Source organism: Physella acuta, unplaced genomic scaffold (genome assembly GCF_028476545.2).
Source record: "Physella acuta isolate Inbredline_101_S28 unplaced genomic scaffold, ASM2847654v3 ptg001445l, whole genome shotgun sequence".
NCBI lineage: Eukaryota > Metazoa > Mollusca > Gastropoda > Physidae > Physella > Physella acuta.
The window spans coordinates 223,050-248,975 of NW_026732960.1; the positions used below are offsets into that span (position 1 = coordinate 223,050).

At 35.6% G+C, this 25,926-nt stretch overlaps 1 long non-coding RNA gene across 1 annotated transcript; it reads left to right on the forward strand.

The window, feature by feature from the left end:
- The first annotated feature begins 15,860 nt into the window (after positions 1–15,860).
- LOC131927897 (uncharacterized) lies at positions 15,861–24,727 on the forward strand. The gene is made up of 3 exons (XR_009383709.1): positions 15,861–16,421; positions 23,432–23,480; positions 24,651–24,727. It is a non-coding gene; the product is annotated as an uncharacterized LOC131927897 (long non-coding RNA).
- Positions 24,728–25,926: the final 1,199 nt, after the last annotated feature.

The window sequence follows — 25,926 nt, forward strand, 5'->3', positions numbered from 1 at the left end:
ATTACATTTGCTCAGTAAGGCTCTGCATCACCTGCCAATTTATGAATCTACCCCAATCTGCACATTAAAGAATATGTCCCCAATCTGCCCATTAAAAAATGTTCCCATCAGCAGTGGCGTAGCGAGGTCGGGTGTCACCCGGTGCGGCACTTAATGGTGTCACCCCCCAGAGGCGTAGCGACCCTTCCCGGGGACAAACCTTCAATTTTTGATTTGCACCCCTCCCCCCACCCTCAAACGTTCGATTTGCAACTCTTAACAGACTATTTAACACTCGAAATAATCACTTAATTAAATGGAATTATCATTTTTCTCTATATACTTTGCTATTTTTTACCTTATGTCACCCCCCCCCCCTAAATGGTGTCACCCGGTGCGGTCCGCACCCCCCCCCCCCCCCACCCCGCGCTACGCCTCTGCCCATCAGCTAATTAAAGAAATTTATAACTCCTTACCCAACTGACATTGATGACTATACCCCATGTAGGCAGTGATCACCACATCTTGATTGACAAACGAGCACATCACTGGGACAATATAGCATCTCTTTACAACATATTCTCTTACCATCTGGGTTAAGAATTGCGTCAAGACGCTTGTATGGTGCATTGTCAAACGTAGGTACAGGTCCATTAGTTATGCTGGTTAGGCCTAGACAGAGTTTCTTCCAGGCATCTTTTCGGGGGGTGGGGGTGTTTAAGCCCCCTCCCCCCTCCGAAGAAAGTGTACCCCCCCCCCCCCCCCCGAACGACATGGAATTTATATAGAAAACCTATACTTTTATCAGTGTAGACTCCCATCCCCCGAAAACATCAAGTGCCCCCCGGAGAAAAAAGTCTGGAAGAAACATTGGGCCTAAAGCCCTCAAAATACAGTGACCTGTTTTAATAACGAATAGCAGTTTTCAAATTGAGGAAATGCTTGTTTACATTCACGTCTTTTCTTATTCATCCGTCAGGAGTTTTTATAACATCTTAAGTCATTTGACCCTAACAAGGAAATATTTTTTTTTAAAAAAGAAACTACCTCAAGCTTTTCACAGCAAATTTTACATTGCGACAATAAAAATACATTTAAAAAATAAAAATCTATGATCGAGGTTCACAAAAATTTAAAACAAACTATTACTAACAAATACATGAATAGAAATCGATTTCTAATCAAACTAGTGCTATATCGATTGATGTCTCTTTTGTTATGTTAAGCACATATTGATGTTTTGAGATTGGCTTTTATTGATGATCAGGGGACTTAATCAAGCTTTAGTAAAGGGCTGGAACTCCAAAGTATTAAATAAAAACCACGAGTTCATGCCTTTCATCTTCTTTTTTTTTTTTAATTTATTTTTAATTTTACTGAAGAAAATTACACTTAAAATTAATTAAAAATTGACATTAAATCACCTAGCACTGAATCGTCTTTATTAATAAACCGTTCCCGTAAAAATAAGCATATTATGATAAATACTACGGAAAACATGCGCAATCAAAAAATTGCGTAAATACAAACTCATTAAACTAATACACTTTCAATTATCATACATCATGGGCAAATATTTTATGATACAACAATTTGTATGTGGTCATCCTTGCTGAATTCTTTAATTATAACTTTTTAAAAAAATTCTCTTGCGCAATTTCATTGTGGACAGTTATCGGTTGCGCAGTTTTTCTTTGCTTATTTCAGCTTAAGAAACATATTTTCCCGTTCCTGTCAAAGACACTTCGGCAGATGAAGTAGAGTTCAGTTGTATTTATGACCTCGGCATATGAAATATAATGTGGTCAGCACAATGCCCAACCGCCTAAGTTTCCTTAACAAGAGGCAGGTACCCATCAAAGCTGAGTGAACTCAGGGACTTTCTATAAACTGAGCCCGGGATCCGAACTCGAGACATTGGGGGTTAGCGGTCTTAAGCAGTGGCGTAGCGAGGGGGGGGGCGGGGGTGCGAACCGGGTGACACCATTTATGGGGGTGACACCAAGGCAAAAAAATAGCAAAATATGTAGAGAAAAGTGACAATTAAGTGATTAATTCGAGTGTTAAATAGTCCTTTAACTTAAGAGCAAATTTGACGAATCCCGACAAGGGGGGAGGGGGATGCAAATCGAAAGTTTGAGGGAGGGGGGGTGAAAATCGAAAATTGAAAGCTTGTCCCAGGGTGCCGGGAAGGGTCGCTACGCCTCTGGGGGGTAACACCATTAAGTGCCGCACCGGGTGACCCCCGACCTCGCTACGCCACTGGTCTTAAGCATAATAAACATAGTTGCATTTAGTAATGTAAAGAATATTTTAGCATGTAGGCCTATAATATGCTCCATTTTGGAACTTTTAAATGAGAGCGAATTATTTCAAAAAGAAAACTAATATAACATGTACCGTGGATATATATATATATATATATATATATATATATATATATATATATATATATATATATATATATATATATATATATATGCTTCCAAACAAGTGTTTGACTATGTACCGGGCTAACCATTATATTCTAACCTATCGTTTCTCTACATTCCGACTTCTCATGACTGTGACAGAATTACGTCTTACAAACATGAAGAGCTCCAGTGTTTTATCTATAAAACATGTTGTTCTTCCTATACCTTCGATCGATAAACTGATCAATTTGAGCGTTCAGATACGCCCCTCCTGTTTACTCAGATGTACCTGTTTAAACACCCTGCCAGTGATCTTGCAACACACCTGATAGACACACCTGACAAACACACCTAGTTACCTGGGGTGTGATTGTCTCCCGTCAAATGTACCTTTCACTGGTTACTATGTGGTGTAAACAGTGGCGCAACTAGGTTTCATGACTTTTACACAGAAACAACTATTAAGGTTTATTTGTTGAGTATAGATTCACGAACAAAATATGAGTAGGAAGTAGGAAGTTCGAATATATATATATATATATATATATATTTATATATATATATATATATATATATATATATATATATATATATATATATATATATATATGTATGTATATATGTATATAATTTTTATATAAAAAAGGGATTTTTATAAATTTAAAAAATATATGTAATTATGTAAATGAAACATTAGTTGATTTTGTGATAGTGCAAAAAAGTTACTTAACATTTGTTAAATTTAAATTCTATAATATACCATTTTTACCTGATATTAAAATGTCTTGGTATAATTAAATATTTTTTAAATAGAAGCCTATATTCAACTTATTTATTTTAAATATACATATACATTATTTTACGCCCAGCCTTTAAATATATAACAAAATTATTTTTTTCCCTCATTAATTATGCTATAGATTCTAGAGCCAATTCTAATAATAAAAACTTTACACTCTAAAAAAACCAAATGGTTTCTACCTAACACCTGTCTTCGTCCCCTCGCCTTTATCGTTACCACTCTTGCCCTACATTATAATACTAATGTATTTTTTAAAATCGATATTTATAACCCGTTAATCTCAAATCGATCTGATCCATAAACCAATCATAAAAAATCGAGAACTGCCTTTTCTATTCTACGCCTCAGATCCCCTAACCCAACACAACACCAATCTCCGCTGATACAAGTCGTAAAACCCAATACGTTCAGATCAGTGAAAAGTTAGAATTTTTTTTTTGGAGCTTAATCTAACAAGGCCGACATTCAATAGCTAGTTCATTTGATCTTAAGCTTTATTATATGGAAGTGAAGAAGATTCAGAATACATATGTGTATGGTGGATGTCAGAGAAGGGAAGTCAGAAGCTAACAGGACAGCTGTTTCTTTCAGGCATCACTTCATCACCCCCCCCCCCCCCCAAAGAAATATAATTTATATAGAAAATATATACATTTGCAAGTGTTCGCCCCCTCCTCTATCGGAAAATTCAGTCCGCCCCACCCCCGAAAGTTTCAATTCCCCCCTTCCACTCCTCGCAGAGAAAAAAAGTCTGAAAGAAACACTGGAAAGGACGCTGTGTTATTACGGTATTGATTACCTGATTTATTCGAATCAAGGCCTTCGTAAAAAGGTGAAAACAAGCAATATTAACAGGGTGGGTTTTTTTCACTGGATAGTTAGACAGGTAATGGTGTTTGGTTATTGGTTGTCAATAGGTTGTAGGTTGTCTTAATTGTCTACTACATTTACATTATCCATAGGTTGTAGGTTGTCCACAGGACGTAGGTTGTCCATAGGCTGTAGGTTGTCTACGTCATGTAGGTTGTCCACAAGACGTAGATTGTCCATAGGTTGTAGGTTGTCCATAGGTTGTAGGTTGTCCATAGGAGGTAGGTTGTCTATGTCATGTAGGTTGTCTACGTCATGTAGGTTGTCTACGTCATGTAGGTTGTCTACAAGATGTAGGTCGAACGTACATCATGTCGGCAGCCTAAATCCTGTGGACAAATTAAGTAGTAGAGTTTAAATGAACAGGCCGATTTCTTAAGAAAACGATACAGACTTTTTTTTTTACTCAAGCTGTGAAGATAATTGAATCATGTGTTGTGGGGTGTTTCTTTCTCTATGCTGCTACCAACAGCTAGTTTTTCGTTTGCTATGACTTCCAAGGTTCATCCTAAAAAAAGGTTAAATTGGTAATTTACACATATAATTTAACTGTTTTGTTTTTGCTGTCGTTGTTTTTTTTTTGTTTTACACTTCAGACGTGTAACTTACAGATTTAGTTTACCTTACCTCCTTGTACTCTTAAATTTTACAGTTTTCATCATCGGCTTGTAGGTCTTATGCAGTGTTACAGTAGTAATACTTCTTTCTTACACGTACTTTCACTCATTAACAATGGATTAATTAGACATAATAAAAACATTTCAAATTACAGATTTTTTTTAATTAAGCGTGAAAAGTTTAATAATGCATTGTTAATTTGATGGCCTGAGGGGGAATGGAAGGGGGCCGAGGAGGGTCGCGAAAAATATGCCTAAATATAAATAGAAAGGTATTTAATTTAGGGGAGAGTATAATTATGGATTGAAGTAAAGTTTCCTTTTGAGCCTGTCTGTTCACTCGGCAGGTGAAATGGAGTTCACTTGTTTCTGTGACCTCGGCAAATGAAGGGATAGTGTGTGCAGCTCTTTGCCCAGCCACCTTTACTTTCCCTAAAGTAAGTCAGGTACCCATTAGAGCTGGGTGAACTCAGTGACATGCTACGGCTGGAGCCACGGATTCGAACCCCAGATTGTCGAACGCTCTACCATTCGACTGCACCGGCCCAGGTAGGTACTGCAGCTGAAATAAATTAACAGCAAAAGAAAAATAATGTTATCAGGATCGAGAGAGCATGACACAGTTCAAATCTAACATTGTCTTTTTAAAAGGCTGTATCCATAACAGTCATTCTTCAAGATTTTTATTTTTTACACATGTAAAATGGTTGTAGTTTTATGTAATTGATAACATTAATAACCTTCAAATGCTTATAATAATAACGAGCCGGCCCGCGGCATAACGCACGCCGCTACTTAGTTGTATTTTCTATTTTTCAGTAATTCATAATTTGTGAATACGACAGTACCAATGCTGCCACTGAAAATATTTCTTTAAAACACTATAGGTAGCTCGTTAAGGACCATAACCCCCTCCCCCCTTCCTCCCCCCCCCCCCCCCCAACGTTTAAAATCGTTTCAAACTAAATTATCTGCCCTTAATAGTCGTCACTAAACCTGGCTCTGCTTGTAAACATTAAGAGTGAACACAGCTCACCAGACCGTGTAGGAGTGGGGTGGTAAGGAGCGCGTTTACAGCTTGTTTTCTAGCGTCTCCCAGAAGAGAATTATATATAAAGATAGTATCTGTTTAATTTGTTAAATTTTTTTTTAATTTTTTTTTGTATTGTTTATTCTATTTAATAACTTATTTATAATGAATTCATCTTATTTTACATTTTCTAATAAATTGTATGAAAAAAGTTCATTTCTGTGTTGATTATTATGGAGACAACCATACATATAATATACATTTTTTTACCCTTCTGCCACATCATAAACAAAAAACCTAAGCAATGCTAATTTACTTTAGACATACCATTTTGATGCAATGTTGTAACATTTTTGAAAGACCCTTCTATCAAACTATTTGGGTTTATGGCACCTAAATATAAACTTACATTCCAATATTCATACAATTTCTATCAGGCAACAATTATTTATAGCCATTAATGTGTGAGAAAACAAATCTGCATCAGGCCTTGAATAGGAATTAACCTTTGTATTCTAGTCTTGATGGATTCTTTGACTGTGGTAGTGGTTGGGGTGCATGGGCTTTTTCTTTTGGGCTGAAATACCACGAGACACCAGCCAGGCCAGCAAACGATAACGGGATGACCAATCTTTTATTAACCATTGTTTAATTTGTTAATTAATTTTTGTTCCAAAATGGAGACTCGTTTCACGACGTACATTACACTGCAACCATAGGCAAACTTTCATTTCTATATTAAAAAAGAATTAATAAAAGCAAGCTGTTGGCTATTAAAACTACATCTAAAAACTTATTTTGTAATAATTTAATTATAAATATTAGACAACTTTTAGTATAAAAAAATAAGTTTCATTATGAATTTGAGTTATTCTTTTGTTTTTAAAGTGTTTTAAATTGAATATTTGTATATTTTTTGCTATTTTTGTGTAAATATGTAAGCGCTTTCCCTTTGATATTTTTAATTGTGAAATGGGAAGTAACTATATGATACAACGATTTTTTTAAATTAATAGGCATGAAAAGCTGTTTCCAAATAGTCCCATATTCCCTATTTGTATTGCCAGAAAACCAGTAGCGTAGCGAGGGGGGGGGGGGGGGCGGGGCGCCGACCTTAGGGGGCGCCAAAATGGGTCGGAAAAATAAATTGAAAGGTTGAGGGGGGTGCAAATCGAAAGTGTGACGGGGGGTGCAAATCGAAAGTTTGAGGGGGGGAGGGGTGCAAATCGAAAGTTTGAGGGGGGAGGGGTGCAAATCAAAATCTTGAGCGGGGTGCAAATCGAAAGTTTGAAGGGGGGGGGGGTGCAAATCGAAAGTTTGAGGGGGGAGGGGAGAAAATCGAAATCTTGAGGGTGGGTGCAAATCGAAAAGTTTGTCTCCGGGCGCCGGGAAGGGTCGCTACGCCTTTGCAGTAAACATATGTTTCAACCAAACTTGGATGTTTTATAACATCTGTGTAATAAGTACATGATTACTTCCGGTTTTATTAAGGCTAGAAATAGTTAAAGAAATAATTACTAGTATTTTATATTTAATTTGGATTAGTAGAGTCCGGGTGTTGTGGCGATTGGGGCTGTTATATTATTCACCACAAATACAATAGTACGCTAAGCACCATCGATCACTATTGTGGAAAACCATTGAGGAAAACACTTGTTCTGACGTGTATAGTTTTATTCTCCCTGGCCGTTCCGGTTGACTTCAGGAAGAGGTTGAGAATATTAGAATTGATAAAATAATTCTAACTGCTTTTCAACAAAATACAAAAATATATAAATGAGTGTAAGTATAATTGCATCGTATTTGTTGTATTAATTAAATCTAATTTTTTTTTTAAAGAATTTTTAAAGTTTGACTACAAAATTATTTCAGTATCGAAAATTAATCACATGATTAAGATGCACAAGTTTCATCATTGCGATCAAACGCCCTCAACATTTAAGGCACTGTTGCAGCTTTTGTTTAAAATAGTTTAAGTATTTACTGACTTCTTAAACAAATGTGTCAATTAACTCGATAGTTTTTTTTCTCAACATAAAATTTGAACCAAGAAGCAAACTTGCCACTAAAACGTGAGGTATTTACACAAGTTAAATACACCAACGGGTCGTCCATAAATGACGTCACACTCGTAGGGGGGAGGGGGGGTCGGTAATTTTGTGACGATGTGTGATGAGGGGGTGGGGGGGGGGGGGGATTCAGATGGTGCGACGTCACACTTCTGCTTTATAGATAAGAAATGTAAGAAAACGACTTTAAGACGTTATTTAGCGTTTTAGAAAACAGTTTTAATAAATTATAATAGGAATTTATTAAAATACTCTATTTTGACATATTTCAGACAAGATTTTGGAAAAATATCGATGTAAAAAAATGCAACTGCAATTTTGAGGTGGGGGGTTGTACGCTGAGGTGTGACGTCATTTTAGGGGGAGGGTCTGGCTTTTTGCGACGACGTGCGACGGAGGGGAGGGGGAGGTAAAAATCGTCCAAAAAAAGCGTGACGTCATTTATGGATGACCCCCAAGTGTGTTATACACAAATATTTTTATACGACACGTTTGCCAACATATTATTGTCTTTAGTCTTTAGCACGCGACTCGACAATTTAAACAAATCTTTAGCTCATAACTCGTCAATAAATCCTTTGACCTTAGACGTTACTGTCCACTAATTGTTTGACCTTGGATATTTTGACCTTTTAAGGGTCAAAATATCCAAGTACCAAACATACCAACAAATGAAGACTAATACACACACAGACGCAATACAATGCCAACGTTAGAAATCAGTATGTGTGGAAAATTTTTTGCCAACAGAGTTTCTTCAGGCATCTCTACGGGAGGGGGGGGGGGGGGCTAAGAAAAAGTCTACGCCCCCCCCCTCTCCGAACGAGATGGAATTTATATAGTAAACATATACTTTTACTAGTGCCCCCCCCTGAAAATGTAAACTGCCCTCCCGAAAATATCAAGTGCCCCCCCCCCCCCGGAGAAAAAAGTCTGGAAGAAGCACTGGCTACCAATCCGAAGCGTACGCGATATGTTTTAACTTGACTTGACTTTGACTTGTTCCGTTTGAGCAAAGGGCCGCAGCCACCCCGCTCCAAAGAACTCGGTTTTGAGCGGTTTTATGCTTTACTACACATCAGAGGCGTAGCGAGAGCGGGGCGGATGGGGGGGGGGGGGGGGTTCGGACCGCACCGGGTGACATCCGACCTATCGACGCCACTACTACACATTAGTATTGAACCTACCCCACTAGCATGTAGAAACCGCTGTATGTGTTACGTGTAACATTGATAATTCAGACCAACGTAAATAGTTACGAAAAAATCAAGTGCACCAGAACTTGTGTATAGTACATAAAATAAACTGAACATTTAATTAAATGCAGAGGCGTAGCGAGAGGGGGGGCGGGGGGGGGGGGGGCGGACCGCACCGGGTGACGCCATTTAGGGGGGGGGGTGACACCAAGGCAAAAAATAGCAAAATATATAGAGAAAAACTTGAGAGGGTGCAAATCGAAAGTTTAAGGGGGGGGGGTGCAAATCGAAAATTTGAAAGTTTGTCCCCGGGAAGGGTCGCTACGCCTCAGGGGGGAGTGACACCATTAAGTGCCGCACCGGGTCACACCCGACCTTGCTACGCCACTGATTTAATTCATCAATATCATTGAGACCCGCTAATACATGCCTTCAGCAAAAAGTAAACGTATAAACTATATAAACCGTTTCTCGACTTTGTTGGTTTTTTATTCAACTTTTATTGAACTTTTAAGTTGAAAAACCCCAAACAAATAGTTTGTTTTCACCTTTGTCGTGTTGAAACCCACAACAATAGTTATCATGCAACTTCAAAATCTATAAAATATCGCCATAGCTTTGGCTAGCCCACTTTACCAAGCAATTTTATTAGAATATGGAAGGGTTTTATTATAAAGTAAGACAGCGTATTACTACTCATTAAGACTGCATAATATAAAAGAAATGTTTAAGTCTACTTTAAAACCAATGAGATTTGTTTTAGGTTCATTGTACCAGGGGACTGAACTTGATTTTTTTTGTACCAAGGGAATGTTCTCAGATGAATGTTTCAAGGGACTGAACTCAGTTTATTGAGCCACTGGATTTAACTTAATTTAAAGTTTCAGGGGAATGAACTCAGTTTTTACCGTACCGTACGTTATCTATAGAAGCGATCGTTTGATTACCTTCTAGTTGAAGAGATCCTTCCAGAGTTTCTTCCAGGCATCTCTTCGGGGGGGCGAAGCCCCCCCGAAAAATTTTTACCGCCCCCCCCGAACGAAATGAAATTTATATAATTTATATAGAAAATATATACTTTTAACAGTGTCCGCCCCCCCCGAAGAAAGTTTACCGCCCCCCCGAAGATTTCAAGTGCCCCCCCGGAGAAAAAAGTCTGGAAGAAACACTGGATCCTTCTTGATCGTTTCAGGGACCACTTTAACTAGGCATGGATCCTTAAGTGTGTACGACTAGTGCCCTATTTGTTTTAGAGCTGATTAAAATGGAATCGACTCGCGTGTATTCTTTGTACACAGCAATCTGTGATGAATTTACGAGAAAATGAAGTAAAATATACAACTCAATAAAATAAGGATTTTAATATTTTTTCTTACATAAAAAGCAAAAAAAAATATTGTTATACTGTAAGCATGTGTAAAGTATAATATACAACTCAATAAAATAAAATATGAATATACAACTCAATAAAATAAAATATGAGTGATTTTAATACTTTGTCTTCCATAAAAATATGTAAAAAAAATTGCTGTACTGTAAACATGTGTAAAGTATAATATACAACTCAATACAACAAAATATGAAGTATTTTAAATTCGTACAAAATTGATATACCTAAAGCATGTATATGCAATCTTCGTATAAAGTAATATGCTTCATTGAAATCTACATCGTTATTCAAGTACACTTTAATAGAATTTAAAATGTAGTTATCTACATGAATATAATGTTTGATTATGTCGGTGTCCGATTTGTTTCAGAAAATTTATCAATGCAACGAATTATTCTTAAACTTAACTTAGTATTATTTACATTTAAAAACACTGGCTGAAGTATCTTAAGATAAGAGAATGGAAAAAATTACTTTCAAAACTTTACTTTCAAAACTTTACTTTCAAAACTTTACTTTCAAAACTTTACTTTCAAAACTTTACTTTAAGCTTCAAGTTACTTGAAACATTACTTAAAATCTTTCGTCAATTAAAATGTATCTTGAAACTTCATTTAAAACTTATATTGAAAACTTTAATTCATACTTCACTTAAAACTTCATTTAAAAATTCACCAAGAACTTTGATTTGAAACTTTAATTAAAACTTGATCTTAATTTGACTTATAACTTTACATAAAACGTTACATAAAAATTCATATAAAACTTAAAACTTCAATTAAAACATGACTTAAAATTTCACTTAAGTGTCCTTGTTATCAAATGTCGTATCTCTGGAATTAAAAAAGCGGGGTGTGGTATGTGATTTAAGGCAAATTAGACGTATCAAAAATATTGGTTAATGAAAAACTTTTAAATATTCGTGTTATATTATTAAATGGTATTAGATAAAAAGAGTCGTTGTATTTTACTCTTTCAATAATTTGCTATATTACTATAATCAAATTAATCCTTAGGCGTTTTTAGTGATGAATTAACATTGCTTAATGAATCTGTTAGACATTTTACTTTAAACAATGAGGTGTAAAATGTCTGCATGAATTGAATACAAATCACTTTACAATACTTTTATATTATTTCAAAGGGACGCAATTAAAAAATAGGTTGTATTTATGGCTGTCGTAAAAATTGTTTAACAAATTTAAACGTTGATCTTTACGCTTGAAGATTACTGATGAGATTTTACAGATAAACGTGATATTTCACAGATTAATGTGTTTTTAAATGAATTTAAGTATCATTTAAATTTGAAAAGAAAATATCCCTGTGATTTTATTTTGTTGAAATTTTAGTTTGTAAAAATATATCAGAAGTAGAATTAATAGTTAATTTAGAGTATAACATTGGAGAAATTTTAGTTTTTAGTTTTTAGGCGTCAAGTATGCAAATACACACACATACATATATAAAATTTAGTTATATATATATATATATATATATATATATATATATATATATATATATATATATACATGTGTGTAAATGTGTGTGTGTGTGTTAGTGTGTATATGTAATCTTGTGTTACTATATATGGTCGAGTTTGTCTAGATTACTGACATAGTGCTGACGTACGAAGAGAATCTAACATGTAGAAATGTTGTATAGATGTTTATCTCTCCTATATTCTCTATATTTATGAACTTTTAATCACTCTTTTGAATCAAAGTTTGGGATCATAACCCTATCACAAAGTTAAACCATTGCAAACTTTCAATAACTTTTATAATATGTAGTAGGTATTAAGTTATACCGCTTTAAGCGAAACAGGATAAGTATCTTGTAAAATATTCCGTTTAAGATACAGTGAATACCAGACGATGTTTATATATGAAAGTGGTGTTCCGTTTAGTCAGGTAAAAAGCGTGTAGTTTACTTACACTGACAAAATGTTGTGCACGATCGATGCGTCGATATGTTTCTATTTCAAAAGGAGATATTCGGCTTGATAAGTTATGAAAGGAAAATCAATACGATATATCGATTTTGATTAAAATTGTTGATCTAGCCGCGCTTCCCACCTCAGTATCGATTTTAGTGTCAAAATGAAAGTAAAAGTTGGAAATCTAAAAATACTTTCCTGTTTGGATATGCTGTTTGTAACTTCGATTAAAGAGAGGATTGCCCCTTGTTCTGTCGTGTGAATGCTAATAGAATCCACTAAACTTTATTTATGTATACATGTATACATATAAACTCTTTATATAATATATATATATATATATATATATATATATAATTTATATTTATAATGTATATATTATATGTATATATAATTTATATATATATATATATATATATATATATATATATATATATATATATATATATATATATATATATATATATGTATATATATATATACATATAATATACACATCTATATTAAAGTATATATAAATTTATACATATATACATATTATATTTATATACATTATATATATATATATATATATATATATATATATATATATATATATATATATATAATCCCCATTCCTAAAAAACTGAAGCGCATGATCCAACTGTTTTTTTAGAGCGCATATTTTAAAATCATTGAATAATTAGATTGACTTGTGTCAGCTTATTCCAATAATTGATCTCAATTACTCCAACATAAAAACAAGAGCACTTTTAGCGTTACGCTTGACTAAACATAATGCGGATCCCTCGCGAACGACGTCACCGGGTGACGTCATGTTGATTGACACTAGAGCCACATGCATATGTTGGCGGTGGAATAACTTAAGGTTCGTCACGTGACTAGGAGATTTGGAACTGGTAGATCTTGTAACACGTTTTGTTATTGGAGGAACATGCATATGACAGATATATGACAGCTATGGGACAGCTATAGGAAAGTTATGGGACAGCTATATGACAGCTATAGGCCAGCTATGGTAAAGTTATAGGAAAGGTATGGGCCAGCTATAGAAAAGTTATGGGCCAGCTATAGGAAAGTTATGGGACAGCTATAGAAAAGTTATGGGCCAGCTATAGGAAAGTTATGGGACAGCTATAGAAAAGTTATGGGCCAGCTATAGGAAAGTTATGGGCCAGCTATATGACAGTTATGAGCCAGTTATATGTAATCCCCACCCTCATGCATACAATTAACCTAAGCTTTACCCAAACACTTAATTAACCTGAAATTAACCTAACTCTAACCCTGATTATTATCAGCAACACCATACGGGTAGAAATAAAAACCAGACAACCACATATTCTTCAACTCTGCCACACATAGTCTTCAATACACCTTTAACTCTGTGCTCGAACATCAGAGTTGAATAAAACCCAATAAATCATTTAACCTATTCAAGACTCTTCTATTTTATGCAAATGATCAAGTAAGAAGAAAGGAAGTTTCGTGGTTAACTGCACATAGACACGCATTAGTGGCTCTGTTGAGCGTGGTCTTTGTGTAGATTTAGCAGGAAACTTTCACTAAAACTAGATTCGTAATCTGATCATTTGGGCAATAAGTAGTAACACAGTTTCTCTTGTTAAAAGTAAGTAGGAAAACATTTTTCTTGTTAAAAGTAAATAGTAACACAGTTTCTCTCGTTAAAAGTAAGTAGGAAAACATTTACTCTTGTTAAAAGTAAGTAGTAACACAGTTTCTCTCGTTAAAAGTAAGTAGGAAAACATTTACTCTTGTTAAAAGTAAGTAGTAACACAGTTTCTCTCGTTAAAAATAAGTAGGAAAACATTTACTCTTGTTAAAAGTAAGTAGTAACACAGTTTCTTTTGTTAAATTTCTGTATAAAATGACTTGGAGCTTTATTAATTTAAAGTGCGGTTTTAAAAATAAACGTATTTTATGTACTGGTAATAGATATTTATGTAGATAAATGGTTCTAAATAAATGGGTTTTTTTTCGTTTGTTTTTATCGTGATTTAAGTAATAGATTACTCGTCTTTTGATCAAAGAAATAAATATTCTCTCTTAACTGGAAAAAATAATTTAGAACTGAAAATATTCAGTTCAATTCAGTATATCAAGATTTAGTTGAATAAATTTAGTCATTATTAAATCTAGTGTTTAGAGCAAGTAGGCTAACTAACACTAGATATCGACGTGTACTTTTCCTTCAACCTATCCCTAAAGTCCATCAAGATCAGATAGTATCTAATGTTGAAGGTTAATGTTTAGTTTTGTGTTGGGATTAACACTAAAACACTTAAGCTGACACGAAACAAATAACATTTTCCATAAAAAGTTTTTAATTTGTCTTAAACGACCAATTTTTCAAGTATACATTTTTTTTGTTAATTGCTATAACTACTGCATTCACTTCAGAATGGAAAACGACTAAGTCACAAAAAACTGACGTCAAAAGATTACCAATAATGTTACTGAAATGAAAGAAACTAGTTTAGCATCTGTATTTTGTAAAGTTTAACACAATTAGAAACGGATATACAATTCTAAGAAGTAAAATGTGTATAGCCTAACAGTCCTTATGCAAGTGTACTCCTGTGCATTTACGTTATTTACTGACTATAGATGGGTTTAGGTGATTAATTTGTTTAGTACATACATAATTTTGCTAGGATTTAAATGGGTTGACCTCTTTAGATCATCAGTGTCATAGTGAGGGCTTGTTTAAATACAACTTACTAAACTTAGACTACTCTAAGCTGAAGTTAGGCCTACTTCATTTGATAACTTTGGTAATTCGTGTTACGTTAAAAAAATTACTACTGCTGAACTTCTTGTACAAACTGTTTGACATATAACTCTCCTCTGTACATCTGCTGCTCAGTATTGTTTCATACATATATTTCTAGTGATGGGGTATCAGGGCATTATCTAAGTACACATTTCTAGAGTTGGGCTTTCTGGACTTGTTCCGTACAAGTTTGGATGTATGGGCTTCTGTGTGGGCGTAATCGGTACATAACGTAATAGTGCTAAGCTTTATTGTGGGCTTGTTTGTACACATTTTTTAAACGCTAGGCTTCATTGTGGGCTTGTTAAGTACACAAACTTCTATTGCTGGGCTTCTGTGTGGGCTTGTTCAGTACACACCACCACACCTCAACCCCCCCCCCCCCCCCAAAAAAAAAAATGTCAAGTGTAGCTATTAACACAGACCACGGCACTCTAGCCTGATCGGTATTCTCGTCCAGTGCTGATTTGCTTTCTACATAAAGTAAATAGATAACTCTTACATTCTGTCTTTGTGCTAAGGTCTGACGATTGAATGCCCGTGGTACACACTACTGATTCAATAGGGGGTGGGGGGGGGGTAATATGAAAGGAAACCAGACTTCAAATTCTATTAGAGATTTCTTTACAATTTTGGACAGCCTGAAGAATTGAGGAAAGGGGCGATATATATCTTTAGACTTTCGTTTGGTGTTGGTATACGGTCGTCGCCATAGCGACAGTGTTGTGTTTGGTAGTATCACGTGGACTGGCTGTTGGTTCCAGATTTTTTTTCTATATATCGTTTTGGCCAGGTATAGCTTTTTTTAAAGCCATACGCGATTAATAATTTGGCCGGTGTGGGTTTGTGTGCTGGTTTATCTGAGTGCCAAACTTAAAACGTTTAGTGTAGTCAACTTGGCCTCAGTGATAGGGGTAAGGACTTGTTTGTTTAGGCAAGGCGGATATTCATTGGTGGGGGATTTTCTACACCGCCGCCATCTTGTGAAAGTTGGTTTACACTAGCAACGGAAGCGTTACAGAACTAATGTGTGTTTTCAGTAACAATAGTTTGATGTGCAGATTAATTATTCTTAGTATATGATTGTATGTGGTCTTTGACCGAAATACAGTCAGGTTAGATAACTCATAACACTATACAATATCTTGAAGACGATAGGAAAATACTCTCAAGATGGCTTCTCACAATGGCTGAAGGCCCTTTCGTTCATTGACTTCTGTGATTTACGATCGTTCGATTTTTCTTAAACCGGTAAAAACAATCGGAAGTTAATCAGACTCAAGGGACACAAGCCACTTGCCTTTGTAAAGTACAATTAAAAGTAAGTAGCAGGCACGGAAAAGTTAGAAACGTGACATTTGTGACTGGCTAATTGACAAAAAATACAACAAACTTTTAATGTATTATATACATACATACAATTATATATATATATATACACACATATATATATATATATATATATATATATATATATATATATATATATATATATATATATATATGTGTGTGTGTGTGTGTGTTTGTGTGTGTGTGTTTGTGTGTGTTAGTATGTGTGTGTTTTTAAATAGAGAAAGAATAGCCCAATATTCTTGTCATCTTCTAAAGCACACGAAGTGCAGGCTTTCATCAACCTCTAGATTATAATCTATTTTTTCTTCTTCGCGATTCCCTCTTTCATTACTTTATTCCCTGTTAGAATACACTTATACACTTTCATTGACGATTTGTATTGTGCACCTTTCTTCAAAATCTGTTTTAACGATTGTGTGGGTGAATTCTAGTTGTTTAAATTTAGATTTAGTTGTTTTTTTCCAAAGTTACTGCTGTGTGTATTAATTCCTCTACATACACACGCATATACAAACATACACATAAACTGGCGCATGCATCACAACCACATACACATACTACACCGCACACACGAACCTCTTCAAGTACACACACAAACATGCACATACACACACATACAAACACGACCACACAAATCAGCATGTTCAAAAGCACACAACCTCACATACCTGACAAAACAAATATAAACTAACACTCTAACTGAGCAAGTATTGTGCTATATATATATCAGTACCATGAAATCACTTATAATCTAGCACAGGACAACAAATCAACATTGACTGCACAATATAAAATTGACCAGCTTATAATATATCACAAAAAATCAAGTCAACATTTCCAACATTGACCACCTTATAATCTAGCACATAACAATAAATCGACATTGATCACCTTATAATCTAGAACATAACAACAAATCGACATTGACCACCTTATAATCTAGCATATAACATCAAGCCAGCATTATCAAACGTGACTGTCCAAATATAACCTACTTCTAACTCCATTCATGTCGCACATAAATACATAATATGATCAACTGATAAGACATTTATTACACACTTCACAAACATATGTCTTGATTGCTACTCTTAAAAACTAATGCTATACATCGTAAAAGATTGACAGGTGTAAGAAGAATGTAAACGGTAAAATATATTTTTAAATTACTACACAGATTAACGAACATCCAAGATTAGTTGTTAATCTTTGAAGTTTTTTTTTTCATTACGTTGAGAATAGGATAAAATCGATAGGGTGATAATAAAAGACGACACCGTCTTATCGTCAGAGACGGGTATCATGTGATCTCGTGGTGTATGTCACAGATCGATCGCTCGATCACATTTCGATAGGTTGTGTTTGTTTGTCAACAGAAAAGTGCAAGTAACGAATGTTACTGCTAGTTACAGAAATGTTAAAGTAACAAATGTTACTGCTAGTTACAGAAATGTTAAAGTAACGAATGTTACTGCTAGTTACAGAAATGTTAAAGTAACGTTTGTTACTGCTAGTTACAGAAATGTTAAAGTAACGTTTGTTACTGCTAGTTACAGAAATGTTAAAGTAACGAATGTTACTGCTAGTTACAGAAATGTAAAAGTAACGAATGTTACTGCTAGTTATAGAAATGTTAAAATAACGAATGTTACTGCTAGTTACAGAAATGTAAAAGTAACGAATGTTACTGCTAGTTATAGAAATGTTAAAGTAAGGAATGTTACTGCTAGTTACAGAAATGTAAAAGTAACGAATGTTACTGCTAGTTACAGAAATGTTAAAGTAAGGAATGTTACTCCTAGTTACAATAAGAAATGTTACTGCAAGTTGTGAGAAAGTAAAAATAACGAATGTTACTGCTAATTAAAGTATATAATATAATATTATATATAATATTAAAGTAACGAATGCTACTGCAAGTTGCTAGACTTTGCAAGCAACGAATGTTACTGTTAGCTACAGGACTGTGCAAGTAACATTTGTTATTGCTGGCTTACAAGACTGCAAATTTTACAAGGTCGATTTTAATGTAGACATTTCACAATCATGTATTACATCGACTATATACTTACTTGTATAACATGGACATCTCACAATAGTGTTTAAAATAATACTTTACAGAAGTTAAATTTAATAGAAACATACATTTGCTAAATCATATAAGAAATGGACATTTTACTGTAATATTTTATGGGATGACTTTGGTCAAATAGCTGTCCAATCTATATATAGGCTGGTACGAAAAGTGGTAACCCATCTTTCTTGTGCTAGTTTCTCCAACTGTCCCCAGTGGTAACCCATCTTTCTTGTGCTAGTTTCTCCAACTGTCCCCAGTGGTAACCCATCTTTCTTGTGCTAGTTTCTCCAACTGTCCCCAGTGGTAACCCATCTTTCTTGTGCTAGTTTCTCCAACTGTCCCCAGTGGTAACCCATCTTTCTTGAGCTAGTTTCTCCAACTGTCCCCAGTGGTAACCCATCTTTCTTGTGCTAGTTTCTCCAACTGTCCCCAGTGGTAACCCATCTTTCTTGTGCTAGTTTCTCCAACTGTCCCCAGTGGTAACCCATCTTTCTTGTGCTAGTTTCTCCAACTGTCCCCAGTGGTAACCCATCTTTCTTGTGCTAGTTTCTCCAACTGTCCCCAGTGGTAACCCATCTTTCTTGTGCTAGTTTCTCCAACTGTCCCCAGTGGTAACCCATCTTTCTTGTGCTAGTTTCTCCAATTGTCCCCAGTGGTAACCCATCTTTCTTGTGCTAGTTTCTCCAACTGTCCCCAGTGGTAACCCATCTTTTTGTGCTAGTTTCTCCAACTTTCCCCAGTGGTAATCCAACTTCCTGTTCCATATTTTATTCTATGTCTAAAGTTTATATCTTTTACCTGTTTTTTTGTAGAATATTTAAATCTCAAAATATAACATAATTAAAACCAATATTTTACATTTTTTTTCACAGTATGTTTGTTATTTAAAGGGAGAAAACGCTTAAATTTGTAACAAACTTTTTTTAACAACAGAGAAATCACTTTATAAATAACATATATTAGTTTGTTCGATGCTTATTTATTATTATTTTATTTAATTAAACATTATTTGTGCAAATATTATTTAAATAATAAGCTTTTTTTGCATTTCTTTATTTTAATTGCACAATAATTAATATTGAAATACAGCATGTAGTAAATATATCTATATTGAAGACAAACGAAATGTTACAGACTTATTTAATAACTCGTGTTCGCCTACGAAATTGGCTATTTTAGTAAAAAAAAAAATTAGTCTGGATCTAGTATGAAAAATAAAAAAAATAAAAGTTAAGTTCTAATGCAATTTGAATTCTTTACTTAAGTGTTATACATACAATTGTTGATAATGTTTTATTCAAACGGTACTGGTAGCGATTTAAATGTTAAAAATAAAATTTAAAAATACCCGTGGGAGCACTACTAAGGATATAGATGTTCGAAAAGGAAGAATGTTTTGTTGTATGTGTCTCATTGTACTAAACATATCATCCAGACTGCTTATAATATCATTTTTCTTTAATCTCACATTTATTTCAAACTTACCCCACACCCCATCAACCTGACCCACCGGAAGGGAAAGAAAAGAGAAAATAAGAAAAACAAACATATATATATGTATATATATGTTACGGTCAAAGCCCGAAGTCGGCCAATGCGCGGATTGGCCGGCCAATCCGCGCATTGGCCAATATCGCCTCCCATAGGTCGGTCAAAGTCCGAAACTTTGCTTGATTTCGGCCTTTGGCCGGCCAATCCGCAGACTGGCCAAGTTGTACCGGCGAAAGTCTTAATTAGAAGATCATCTGGCTAGGGACGACCGGCCAAAGTTCGAATTAGAAGATCATGAGCAGATTTTTTTTTATGCCGTAAGGATCATGAAATTAAGTCTTTATTGATTATTAATTAAAGTAAATGACAGAAACATTCAATTTTTTTTATTGTACTATAGTCTCAATCAATCAATATTATCATTTGTTACAAGTTGAACTTTTATGGCATTTAGAATTACATAGCAGCTTGTTATTTTTACACTTGCAGCGATTTGTTGTGCACTTAGTTGTGCAATTGCGAGTGTAGCCTTGGCCCCCACTCAATGATTGTGAAGATGCGATGGTTCTTAGTGATTTTTCCTCAGTGCCAACTGACGACAATAAGAGCAGTTTTTCGTGAAGAATTGAAAACTCACTTCTAGCATACAGTTGTTTTAGAACACCATGTTCCGTTCCTAATTTGTAGAAACCGCCCTCGACGCTCATGAAAACTGCAATCACGCTTCGGGGATCACCGCGACCTCTGTCAACATCTGGAACACGGATGCGTACATTGTCACAACTTCACCATCTTTAAATTTTGTATTTGATGTTTTAAGCATCTTAGCACCTTGAGTTTGCAAGCCAGTATGAGCTGCTGATCTGTGTTCCATGATGTCTTGTCTGTTGTGACACAATCTGCAGGTAATGTTCCCTCCGTACCCTTCGTCTGCTTCATTGGGTATTCCACAAATAGCATGGCCATCGTTGCCACAGGATCCAAAGAATGAGCTGCACTACAATGTTTTTCACAAACTATATAGAATCTGTTGGCCACATTATTGTCACGCAACTGGTCTGGACGTTCCGCCACGGCAGCAGATGTGTTAGCTGAGGATGTCGTTGCATGTATGGCAACCTCCATTTCTTGTTCAATGTTCTCAAGATCTTCCTCAGTAACTATTTTATCGAGAGCCTCTCTTGGTAGATTTAATGTGGATTCTGACGCCCACGCCATCTCAAGTCGCTTGGACACTATTGTTCAACTTACAAGGAACGCGGCAAAGTCTTTTGAACATTCAGTCTTGTTGCACGTGGTCGATGACGCCGACTGTCTTTGGTTTTGTTATTTGATGATTGTCTCACCTCGTCATCATGGAGAAGGCTGTCACATACAGTTGTAGCCCATATATGGAAACTAACATGGATTTACATTTTTTTCTTTTGACAGCCATCTGCTATGTCTGTCTCATAGTCTGACGGCCCTTTTGATCCATGTCGCCTTGCATATAGAATACAAGAGCTAAACAATACGTTACTCACAATGAAACCACACCTAGAATAATGAAAACGCGATCACAACTTAGTCTAGATAGAACATTGGCCAGGACATCCCGGCCAGTGCGCGCATTGGCCGGCCAATGTACGAAATATAATCTTAGTGCTAAGTTCTTCATGCTTTGGCCAAGAGAGCCGGCCAATGCGCGCATTGGCCGGCCAATCCGCGCTTTGGCCGCACTTCGGGCTTTGACCGTAACATATATATATATATATATATATATATATATATATATATATATATATATATATATATATATATATATATATATTTATATATATTTATATATATTTATTTATATATATATATATATATATATATATATATATATATATATATATATATATATATATATATATATATATATATATATATATATATATATATATATATATATATATATATATATATATATATATATATATATATATATATATATATATATATATATATATATATAAAAAAACAAATAGTTGAAACACTATTTATTATACATATGCATTTTCAGGTTTAAAATAAAATTCTAATTAAACATTTTGTATTATGTATAAATCAACCAGCTTAGACCAGTGGCGTAGCGAGGTCGGGTGTCACCCGGTGCGGCACTTAATGGTGTCACCCTCCAGAGGCGTAGCGGCCCTTCCCGAGGACAAACTTTCAAATTTTCGATTTGCACCCCCTCCCCCCCTCAAACTTTCGATTTGCACCCCCCTCGACCTTTCGATTTGCACCCCCCCCCCCTCTCAAGTTTTTCTTTATATATTTTGCTTTTTTTTGCCTTGGTGTCACCCCCTAAATGGTGTCACCCGGTGGGTTGGAAAAATAAATTAAAAGGTTGAGAGGGGGTGCAAATCGAATGTTTGTGGGGGGTGCAAATCGAAATCTTGAGAGGGGGATGGGTGCAAATCGAAATCTTGAGCGGGGGGGGGGGATGCAAATATATTTAGAAACTGCTCATTTTCACCAACTCTGGACAACTTTAGAATTCGATTTAAGCTTTCTAATTGATATGTTGATATTTCATCTAAATCTTATATTCATTATCGTGGGCTGTAAAACTAGCAGTGTAATTGTTATTGTGGGTTTTGGTGTAAGCCTTCTATTTGGTTATGGAGTCCTTTGAGGGTCTTACTTCTGTTATTGTGGGGCTTACTTAAAATTGTTATTATCATGCTTGTAGGCTTACTTCTAATCAGAGTTTCTTTCAGACATCTCTGCCCCCCCCCCCAAAGAAAGTCTACCGCCCCGCCGAAAGAGATGGAATTTATATAGTAAACATACACTTTTACTAGTGTCCCCCCCCCCCCCCGAAAAATGTTCATCGCCCCCCCCCCCCCCGGGACAATATCAAGTGCCCCCCCCCCCCCGGAGAAAAAAGTCTGGAAGAAACACTGCTTCTAGTTGTTAAGAGCTTGTGGGCTTATTTCTAATTGTTATTGTGAGGTTTATGTGTTTACTTCAAATTGTTATACTGAGACTTGTAGGCTTACTTCTGATTGTTATTACGAGGTTTATGGGCTTACTTCTAATTGTTACTTTGTGGCTAATGCATGAGTGTAGATATCTGTAACGTAAATCGACCTCGTGTAAAAATACCAAGCAATCGTGAAAGTCCTTTATTTTTACAATCTTTTATTTAACTTCCTTCCTCTGTCCATCTTATGGATCGCAACTGCCGGGCTAAATTTCGACCACTTCTCACTGAACAATTTCTCTTAAACTTGGCAGGTATGTAAAAACCCTATGACAATGCAATTTGATACCAATTTTTACTTAATTGGATGCTTATTTTTGCTTTTTTGCACGAACAAAGTTCGATTCAATATTTTCAGCAAAGATTATATTTTAAACCCGTATTATCTCTTCCTCAGAAACTAGCTAATGAGAGAGACAAATTACAGAGGCCGGAGAGTCAATCCAGTAAGTATACTTACACACAAATCAACACAATACAAATACATATGTAATGATTTTTTTAACAATGGGAATGAAGAGATAAGAGGTTTGAGGTTGGACTTGAAACAGGGTTTATTTTAGGGTAGAATTTAGAGAAAATATATTTGGATAGAGCGTACAGTTTTTCTTCTAGACTTTTTTCTCCGGGCCGGTGGGGTGGGGGGGGGGGCGGGGGCATTTGATATTTTCGGGTGAACGGACTGTGAGAACTGTGACCAACCAAAATACAAAATATGAATTCAACAACGGTATTTTACGAACGTTCCATTACTGGCAACTCTATTCACACCGCGAATACAGACAGCCACCAACCTGTAAGTCTAATTCCTTAGGCATAAGCACGTTCGGCGAAACAGAACATATATATTCAAAACCTCTTCTAAAAATCCTATCAGAAATTATGGAAACTAGTTGTGATTTCCCCCCCCCCCCCTTTGCCTTCCTACATAATACAATCAACTGTTATGTAACATGTGTCGCTATGTCTGTGTCGGTGAATAATTTGTTGTACAGGTGTGTTCGTCTAGTCATGTGTCCTCAACTGTGTCTCTGTGTCTCTAAAGATTTGTTTTCGCAATTTTTAGCGGCAGTTTTAAATCATAACCTGACTGGTAAAATTAAGAATATGTCTCTTCCATCGAAAAGATATGAAAGTTGACTGTCTTTGAATATCTTGCTTTGTGTCTGTGATTTTCGTATCTTGTGTCTATGATTGTCTTGTTTTGTGTCTGTGATTGTCTTGTCCATTGTCTGTGATTGTCTTGTCTTCTGTGTATGACAGTAAAGACCAGTATAAGTCCCTGACACTATTACCCTCGTAATATATGTGCTATTGCTGATATTGTAACAGTCTGTTGTCTGTATCTGTGAATGTCCTGTTATGTATCATCTAAAACCACCTAACCCTGTTACCTTCTTGTACTACAGCAGAGTTTGTTTACTGTGAATGTCTTGTTATATTATGTCCGTTAAGACCAGACTTATCACCACCTAACATAGCTACCCTCTTGTACTAAACTGACGTTATGACAGTCTGTTGTTTGTGTCTGTGAATGTCCTGTGTGAATGTCCTGTTATGTATCAGCTAAGACCATACATACAGCCACCTAACCCTGCTCCCCTCTTGTCCCCCAGCTGACAATGGCTACGAGAGTCAACTCAAGCTACAGCAGGCTATGCTGAGGAGACAGGAGCTACTGGATCGAATCCGAGTAAGTCCAGGACACATTTAGCACGGGTTTTGGTATGGCTGGTCACGTGATACTACTCACTCAAGAAGAGGAAGAAATTTTGTCAGGAAGTAATCAGAAGTCTGTGAATTATTGCTAGAATGAAATCTTATCATTCACCCAACATCAGCATTTTATTTTGAACAATTAAATTTACCATTGAAAAAATGGCTTCTATATTGATTTTTCTTAATTTACAAATCGACTTGCATTTAGTTAAACAACTCGAATTAGGATAGCAACTATTGATACAATAAATAGAGTGCGTATAACCTATCTGTATTTTTATGTTTTGAAGTAAGGAGAGACTCGTGTATAGCACTAATGTAGCTTTCTTAGAGGTAACTCTACGCCTCACCTTCATATCCTTAAAGAAATATTGATTATTATAGTAATTAAATTGATAAATCGATAATATTTACATAAAACTGTAGGTAAAAGTTTATTCACTATCCCTAGGGCAGGGGTTCCGAACCCCGTGCCCGCGGGCGCCATAGCGCCCGCCGAACGATTCCTATGTGCCCGCCTCTCACTATTCGACAGAGACAGAATTTTGTTCATAAACATTATTGAAAGGTTGAAGGGGATGGAACTCGAAAGTTTGAGGGGAGGGGGTGCAAATCGAACATTTGAGGGGGGGGGGGTGCAAATCGAAAGTTTGAGGGGGAGGGGGTGCAAATCAAAGATTTGAGGGGGGGTGGAAATCGAAAGTTTTGTCCCCGGGTGACGGGAAGGGTCGCTACGCCTCTGGAAAGAGTTTGACGATTTAAAATAGGTGGTGCCCGCCACCCTACCGATATTTTAGAATGTGCTCTAGAGTAAAAAAAAGGTTGGGAACCCCTGCCTTAGGGTATAAATGAAAAATTGATTATTCAGGGTTAAAAATAGAAATCACGTGATTGCGAATTAACTACATGAATAGAGCTAAAGGGAGACAATCATTAAAAACAATGAACCAAAAAATAATATTTTCTTGTTTTCTTTGTAGATCTATCTACGTCGTGGAAATATGATTTCATTAATTATTTAACTTAATTACTATACCCAAAAATTGAACCACTTACCTCCAATCACCTTACATCACCTACCTCCAATGTTTACATTAAACCTCCTACAAACTAATGTTTACCTTACACCACTTACCCCTAATGTTTACCTTACACCACTTACCCCTAATGTTT